This window comes from Erythranthe guttata, chromosome 5 (assembly GCF_056151865.1).
Source record: "Erythranthe guttata isolate IM_541 chromosome 5, IM_541, whole genome shotgun sequence".
In the NCBI taxonomy this organism is placed as follows: Eukaryota; Viridiplantae; Streptophyta; class Magnoliopsida; order Lamiales; family Phrymaceae; genus Erythranthe; species Erythranthe guttata.
In genome coordinates, this window is record NC_142537.1 from 8,615,432 (window position 1) to 8,624,025 (window position 8,594).

An 8,594-nucleotide genomic window follows, 5' to 3' on the forward strand; every position below is an offset into this window, starting at 1 on the left:
ATGATATCTTCTAATTGCAGCAAGAAACTCGAAATTTCTTACTTAAATTACCAAGAGGAAAAATGAAGAACAAGCAAAATAGAGAGGCTTCAAGGGTTGATGCCAAACTCGAGCCAAGCCACCTTTATGGCGAAAGATATTGTGTGTGCTTTCAAGATGGATGTGTTGTTTTCTCCAGTGAATGGACAAGTATTTCTTATGGTGCTCTTTGCATAGTACTCTAGAGCCATGGTTAATTAAATAGGGGATTTTCATGCTGGTTTTTTATTTTTCTTCCAAAATGAAAGGTGATGTGGAAGAAGATGAACAACAGTAGTGGTGGTGATGTTTCGGTGGAATGGGGGAGAGGGAGCCATGTAGGGAGATTATGTGTTATAAGGAAAAAATAGAAAAGTGTCTCTTCAAATGTCTTGAGTGTGGATTAAGAGAAGTGATCATAAGATGACAAGTGTTAAGTCATGCAAATATTTAATAATTTTATTTATTTATTTTAAACACACTACACCATACTATTCATCCGACTTATGCATATTATATATATATATATATATATATATATATATATATATATATATATATATATATATATATATATATAATTATGTATGTATGCATGTACACATAGTCCATAGTCTGCATAGGTAAATGCAAATTTTAATTTATTAATTTAATCAAGCCATTAAATATCTAAATCATATATTTCACATAATCACAAAATTACAGATTTATTAAACACAAAAAAATAATAAATATACCAATTAAATATAGCACATCAAAGTACCTAAAATATTCATGTAGTCATCAATTTAATGCATGTAGTTCATGTGATAATTTTCGAGGTAATAATTTAAATTCGAAATTTTGGTTTTTTTCTGAAAAATGTGGGGTATTACAATATATTTCCCGATTGAACTAGATGCATTGGTTCATCGAGACCTCCTTTCAACAACCATGCGATCGTTTTAAGTGTTACAATTAGTTTGTGCATGACTTAGGGAATCAAATTCCCTAATCATCACATAGTCAGCTCTGGCCAGAAACTTAATGATTACAATCTATAAGAACACACAGGACATCCAAGATTTTTTTATTGATTGAATCCACGACTACAAAGCACATACCTCCCACTAGATTTCGGGTTGCACGAACACTGCCCCTTGGGGCGGTACTCGGTGGAACTCAGGGACATGTTATGATACAGCTGGTCCTCTAGTCAATTCAATGTGATATCTGGGTCTTACGGACTAATGGTGTGCAACTATATCATAGAGATTTCTACTCGATTATTGAGAACCACTTAGCGATTTCTAGGATGAGGGAGTTGAGTGAACTCATGAACTTATGAGCACCCACTTATGTATGTCGATATTGCAGTACCGATTACTGATGAGACGCAGTACACATACACTAAGTGCTAGTCTCAAATGGAAAAGGCCGATATCTTCATTGGTGGTGTAACCCTTTTGACTCGGAACATGGTTTAACTGTTATATTACTTAACTAAATATCTTATGATTCAACTATATAAAATATAAGTAATTATAATAACTGAAAAGAATATAACTACGCTTATTCACGTGACAAAGATATAGAATGCGAAAATGTGTTTTTTTATCATGAATACGAAAAAGGATTATTTATTACAGTAATAAATGAATGACCACAGCCACAAGTTGGCTTGTAGGTCACCTGCTCCAACAATCTCCCACTTGATCTAAAGTTAACTACCCATAAATCGTAATCCCATCGACTCTCAATGTTTCTCGTGGATCGATCTTGGCAAAGGCTTCGTGAAGGGGTCTGCTACGTTCTCTTCTGAGTTGACTCGTTCTACCTTGAATTCACCTATATCAATGATCTTTCTGATCACATGATACTTCCTTAGAATATGCTTGAACTTCTGATGAGATCTCGGCTCCTTAGCTTGCGCCATGACTCCGGTGTTATCAAAGTACAACGGTACTGGATCATTAGCATTAGGATCAATACCCAACTCTTGGATGAATTTCCTTATCCAAGTCCTCTGTTTTGCAGCCTCCGATGCTGCAATATACTCAGCTTCGGTAGTGGAATCGGCCATCGTGCTTTGCTTGGAACTTTTAAACTCGATAGTTAAGTATTCTCCACCACGATCGGATCGTAGTTTCTTAATACTTCGTCCAAGTTGTTTTTCTACTTCGTGTGTAAAATCTTTGAACGTTTCAAAAGTTTCGGACTTGTACTTCATTAATTACACATACCTATACCTTGAATAATCATCGGTAAAGGTAGCGAAGTAGTTAAAACCACTCTTCGCACTAATGCTTAGTGGACCACATACGTATGGATAAAATCCAAAAGACCTTCGGCTCGCTCCTTTTTCCCTTTGTAGGGTGACTTGATAATTTTCCCTTTTAAGGCAGGATTCACAAGTTTGTAGTGATTTCACGTCGTCCAAAGTGAACAATCCTTCACTAACAAATTCGTTCATCTTTCTTAAAGAGACATGACCTAATCTAGCGTGCCAAAGTTGTTCGGGATTTTGATCCATCTCCTTAGGTTTTGCTGATATGACATTAAAGGGTATTTCACTTGGATTTAGTTCATCTAAGTTGTTTAATAGTTGTCCCTTGCAAATCACATTTTCATTCTTTTATATAATTCAAATCGAATTTCCAAAAACAAAAGTAAAACCTTCATTATCCAAAACAGGAATAGAAATAAGGTTTCTAATGATACGGAACAAATAAACAATCGTTCAAAACAATCGTAAAACTAGAATCCATAACATTCAAGTAAATAGTCCCAATGGCTTCAGCAACAACATTCAAGTAAATCGTAAAACTGAATAGTTTCTTATGTATTGGCTTGTTGCTGAGTGTTTCCTACTTGAATAGTTTTCATTTCTTGAATTAGTAGATTAGCAATATTTAGAACTTTATAGTTATAATAGTTTGTTTCCCTTGCTTTATTAAATTTTGATATTGTTTCTCCTGCCAAATACCCAATAGTGGTATCGAAGCAAGTTTAGGGTGTGTCCGGAGCGGCGTACGAAACCCTAGTCCAGGGTTTTCGTCATGTATAACTTTCTTCTCTTGGTGGATTGATTGAATCTTGGTGACAATTATACATGTGATTGTTGAATTTTGATGATTTTGTCGTTTATTGTTTCCGGTAATATTATGTGATATTTGAAAATTAGAATTTGTTGTAATTCAATTTTACTTTGAAACCGTGAATTTGTGCGATTCTGCTATCTTTGTAATTTTTTTGAAAATTTTGAATCTCTATGATTGGATGTTTCACTAAAAAACTGTGAATCTTTGTGGTTTTACTTTTTGTTGATCCTATTAAAAAATTGTGAATCTTTGTGAATCTGCTATCTTTGTGATACTTGAAAAATGGGATATGTTTATGTGTTTTCTTTGGCACCTTTCAATGCAAATGGTAATTTTTCAATTTGGCAACAGAAAATGAAAAACATTTTAATCCAACAAAAATGTTTGAAAGCAATTTTTCAAACTGAAGATGTTTCAACAACTGTTGCAAAATGTGAAGAACTTGATGAACTTGTTTAGTCTACTATATATCATCTTTAACCTAAGTGATTCATTGATTAAGAAAGTTAGTAAGCATGATTCTGCTAACGAAATTTGGGGTAAATTTTAGGAACTTTATACTGACACATCATTGCTCAATAAAATATTTTTGCTTGAAACTATTCTTTGATTTAAATTGGACTTAAGCAAAAATATTGATGCTAATATGGATAATTTTACAACTTTGGTTCAAGATATTAAATTAAATGGTGATAAGAACATTGATTTTTATACACCTATCGCTCTGGAATGTTATACATGATGTTTATAATGATGTTAAAATAAATGTTTTTGGCAAAAAATAAAACTTTTTGGCAAAAAAAAAAAAAAACATTATGCTACTAAATATGGTAGGGAAGGGATCATGATACATAAAATATCGGGATTAATGCTTTAAAAAGCCAAGAGCTTAAATTAAGAACTAATAGGGATAAATCATTTGGTGATATTAATTTTGTTAGAGGAAGTCAACCTAATTGATTTTAAAACAACAAGGATTCTTCTAGTAAAAATGATCCAAATAATGTTATGAATAAGAAAGAGGTGGAGATTGGAGTAAGTGAAAGACTAAACTTAATATTAGAAGGCGTTTTAGGTGTTGTGTCCCTGATCATTATATGAACGTCCCGATCCTAAGATATGCCAAAATAAAGATCAAGACAATATAATATCTGATGGATGTGTTCTAATGTCTTAGAATATTGGCATTACATTTTGTTTTGCTTGTTAATTTCATTACTTTTTTTTTTTGCATGCTATTGCATATTACTTTATGTTTTTTGCATGCCATTGCATTACTTTATATTTTTTTTCTTGCGATTGCATTACTTTAATTTGTTTTGTTTTTTTATTGCATTACATTGTGTTTTATTGTTAACATGTACTAACTTTGTGTTGTGAGTGCAGGTAGTGTCAAAAGGCAATGATGAATTCGTTTATCCACAAAGGTTTCGATGATTCATTTGGGTCAGATGGAGAATTGTTAGAAGTTGTGCTAATTTTATTATTTGTGAATGGTCCATTAACAATTCCATCTTGTAGCCCAGTTATCAGCACCCCACATAATACGTGAGCCCAAATTAAAACTCAATTCAAATCCCACTTTGGCTTTCTCTCTCTCTCTCTCTTCAGACTAGTCGTTCTTCATTTACGGCAGAACTATTCTTCTCCCAGTTTCTCTCAACAGGCACCTAATCTTATTCTTTAATGGATTTTTGTCATTTGTTGCCATATTGTTAGTGAGTTTAGTTGATGTTTTGGGTGTATAAGTGAACCCTATTTTCTTCTGTGTGAAGGTGAACGAAAAGATGAGAAAGAAGAGAGCAAAACCTTGGGTATTTTGAGTAAAAATCTAAGTGAAGAGAGAACCTCTTATGAGAAGGAAAGCTCGATTCTTTTCGGTGAATGTGAGCTTAGTTCTTTAAGGAAAGACCGGTGAGGTTACGCTGGAACTTGGGGTTTTGTTTTTCCACTTTTTTCCGCCGTGATACATTGGGTCTGTGTGATTTTAGGCACATTTGTTTTTCCGATATATTTGGTATTTATTATTTATGTAAAAAAAAAGGAATAATCTTTCCTTGTTAGGACAAATAAGGTTTTAATGAGGCCCCACTATTCGTTTTCTTAAATAAAAGTTTTTTTTGGACAATTTTTTTTATTGAAAAAGGGCTATTGAAAACTAATTTACTGGTTTTTGCATGCCCTGTATTTATACAAAGCAAGTTATGTACATAAATTGTTCTTATAAGAGCATCTCCAATGGAGGGTGTTTCCCCCTCCCTCTCCCAATCCTAAGTCGTTTCCAACCGTTCGGTCTTTTATTATTATTTTTTTCAATCCCCACTCTCACAACTATAATAATAATAATAATAAAGTAATAATAACAACCACAATAATAATTATAACAATAATAATATTATTATTAATATTAATATTAATATTAACAACTAATAATTAATAATAATTATTACTAATAATAATTAATAATAAAAATAATGATGATAGATAATAATAATAATAATAATAATAATAATAATAATAATAATAATAATAATAATAATAATAATAATAATAATAATAATAATAATAATAATAATTTAATTATAATAATACAATATTCAAATAAATGTAAAGAAATAATCTTCAACTAATTCAATAATTGCAAAAAAACAAACAAGAATAAAAATCACTTATACAACATTTGAAAAACAACAATGATAATACCGATTAATACAACAAGAATCCGAAAACAACTAAGATAATACCGATTACTACAAACAAAAAATAATAATTAATTGAACAAGGAATTGTTTTTGGTTTTTTTGTTTTTCTTTTGGGCCAACAAATTGTTATTCGATTTATATTTATGAAATAACGAATGGGCCTCAACAAAAACCTTGTGGGCCGACACAAGGAAAGAGTACCCATATAAATCGAACAAGGGAGATCAATCAAACGGATTAAATCCGTCGTCGTCTAAATGGGCCGAAGAACTTTCAAATAAATCTTTTGCGATTTGTTTTCTTTGCATCTCTTTTCTTTCGACTTCCAATATGCTTTTGTACCTGGAGTGCAATCACTTGTATCCATTGCCATAACTCTATGTTCTTCTTGCATTTGTTGGATTGCAATGTTTTGATCATGCCTAAGCTTTCGTCCGGCCTCTAGTATTTGTACTTGATTATTATAATTAGATTCCGCATTAGAACTAGGCGCCGCCTTTTCTTTGCCTTTACGGGCTTTTTTCGATCCGATAAGTCTCTTACTACGTTGGTCAGTATGTGAATCCACTAGTGGTAGCTCATCGCGTAAAACATACGGTGGCCTGGTGGAGAATAACTTGGTGGGGAATTCATTGGTTGAGATGAAGGAAATGCGGACTGCCAATGAAATGGCTCCATTTCAATTTCATCCACCATATCTTCTTGCGCATTTAACATCACCCAATTCATACCAACTTCCCAACAACGTTGCAAGTTGAAAGTTTTTTTTAGTATTTCTTCGATAGATAGTCAATGCCAGAGTATAGTACAAATACAAATTACAAATTAATGTACTTCATGCAAATATAAAATAATACAAAATACTATTATCATAACATTTACCTCATCGACCAGGTTTCCTCCACTACCGCGAACTCTTGATGCTTCTTTAGTTGCCGAATACCAGTGGTTCAAATACTTATAATTTTTTTTTCTCTACAGACTAAGTACGGCATCTTTTTTTCTAATATTATACGAAATTCTCTCCTCATCAAGAATTTGTTTCATGTTAGACATAACTTTCTTCCACATACCTCCTTTAGTTTGGTTAGTCCCGTGAATTGGATCCTCCGAGACCGCAATGTATGCTTTCGTAAGAGCTACATATTCATCTTCTGACCAACCTTTAGTGGGAGCCATATAAAAAATAGATATATTTCTCATATAAGTGTAGATGTGAAGATGTGAATTATTTTCTAACATATCCCTTCTCATTATATAGAGAAATCATTGTGTGTAAAGAAGTGTAGAAGACAATGTAAATCTTGAAAGGGCAAAGTAAAAATTGAAAGGATACGAGTAAAATATGAAAGGTCTGGGTAATTTCGAAAGGGCAAAAGTAAAATTTGAAAGGGCACAAGTAAAATATGAACGGTCAGGGTAAATCCGAAAAGACAAAAGTAAAATCCGCAAAAGACAAAAGTAAAATTTCAGTTCAAAAGTTTGTATAGTCACTATCAGGTTTGTATAGTCGTTATCAACACCATCTCTCAATTAAGTCATGTAGACATTGTCTGCAATCTGGAAAACAAAATATGTGGTGAGAGAAAATAATTATGAACAAAAAAAAGGGAAAAAAAAAGACATGATAATTAATATGATGTGTCACGTAGCGATTTGTTCTCCATATTATGTTTACATATAATTTTATTTATGGTCTTTTCTTCCCTATTTAAATGTGTTTCAATCAATAAAATATTTCATCATGAATATATCCATTTAATCATTTTACGAACAAAATATTTCAATAATAAATTATGGTTCGAGTTCTAATCAATTTGATTGGGTTGCGTATAATGAGCAAATACTTGAAGAAGACAACAAAGCAAATACACTTGCTCGTCTACACTATGAAGCAGCCGTTAATCAAGAGGTTGTACACGGTGGCTCTGTTCCTAGATGCAAATATAAACCTCGCGATCGAAAAGTTAAACACGAACAACTCATGAATGATTACTTCGTTGACAACCGTGTTTTTGATGCAGATGATTTCAGACGACGGTTCCGAATGAAGCGTCATTTACTATTACTTTTGGTTGAATATTGCGACGCTCGAATCCATATTTTCAATGAAAACTTGATAGGGCCCACAAATTAGGATTCTCATCACTCTAAAAGGTTACCGTTGCTATGCGAATGTTGTCTTACGCATACTCCGCTGATTCAATTGACAAAACTTTCCATATGGCAGAGACGACCGCAAACGAGACCTTGCGCGAATTTCGCAAAACAATTTTGCGGTTGTATGAAGATGAGAACCTTCCTGCTCCGACAAATGCAGATCTGACAAGGCTACTTGACAAAGCGGAACGACGCGGGTTCCCTGAAATGATCGGTTCACTGGACTGTATGCACTGTCTTGGGAATCGGGCACGTGTAATCCGTGCACTCGGGAGCAGCGGCGGCGAAATGGCAACGACGGACGCGCGGGCAGTGGCGATGCGTATGGATCATGTGCTATCTTCGGGCGGTGCGTGAGGGCGCATGCGGTGTCTGTTCGGTGGATGCTTCTCGTTGATTTGACTCATTTGTCTTCCTCTTCTCAGATTTCACCTCATATACTGAGTTATACTAAATAAGTGGCACTAGACACGCAAAACTAAGAATAAACGGAAGAATAAGACAAAAAGAAAAGTGCTACCAAAGATTATCGGCGCGTGGGCGCCGATTCCTGCGACGGGGCGACGGCGATGGTGGAGAGTGGCCGTGGACGTGTGAGAAAGAGGCTAGGGTTTTGTGGTGTGTGTTGTATTTG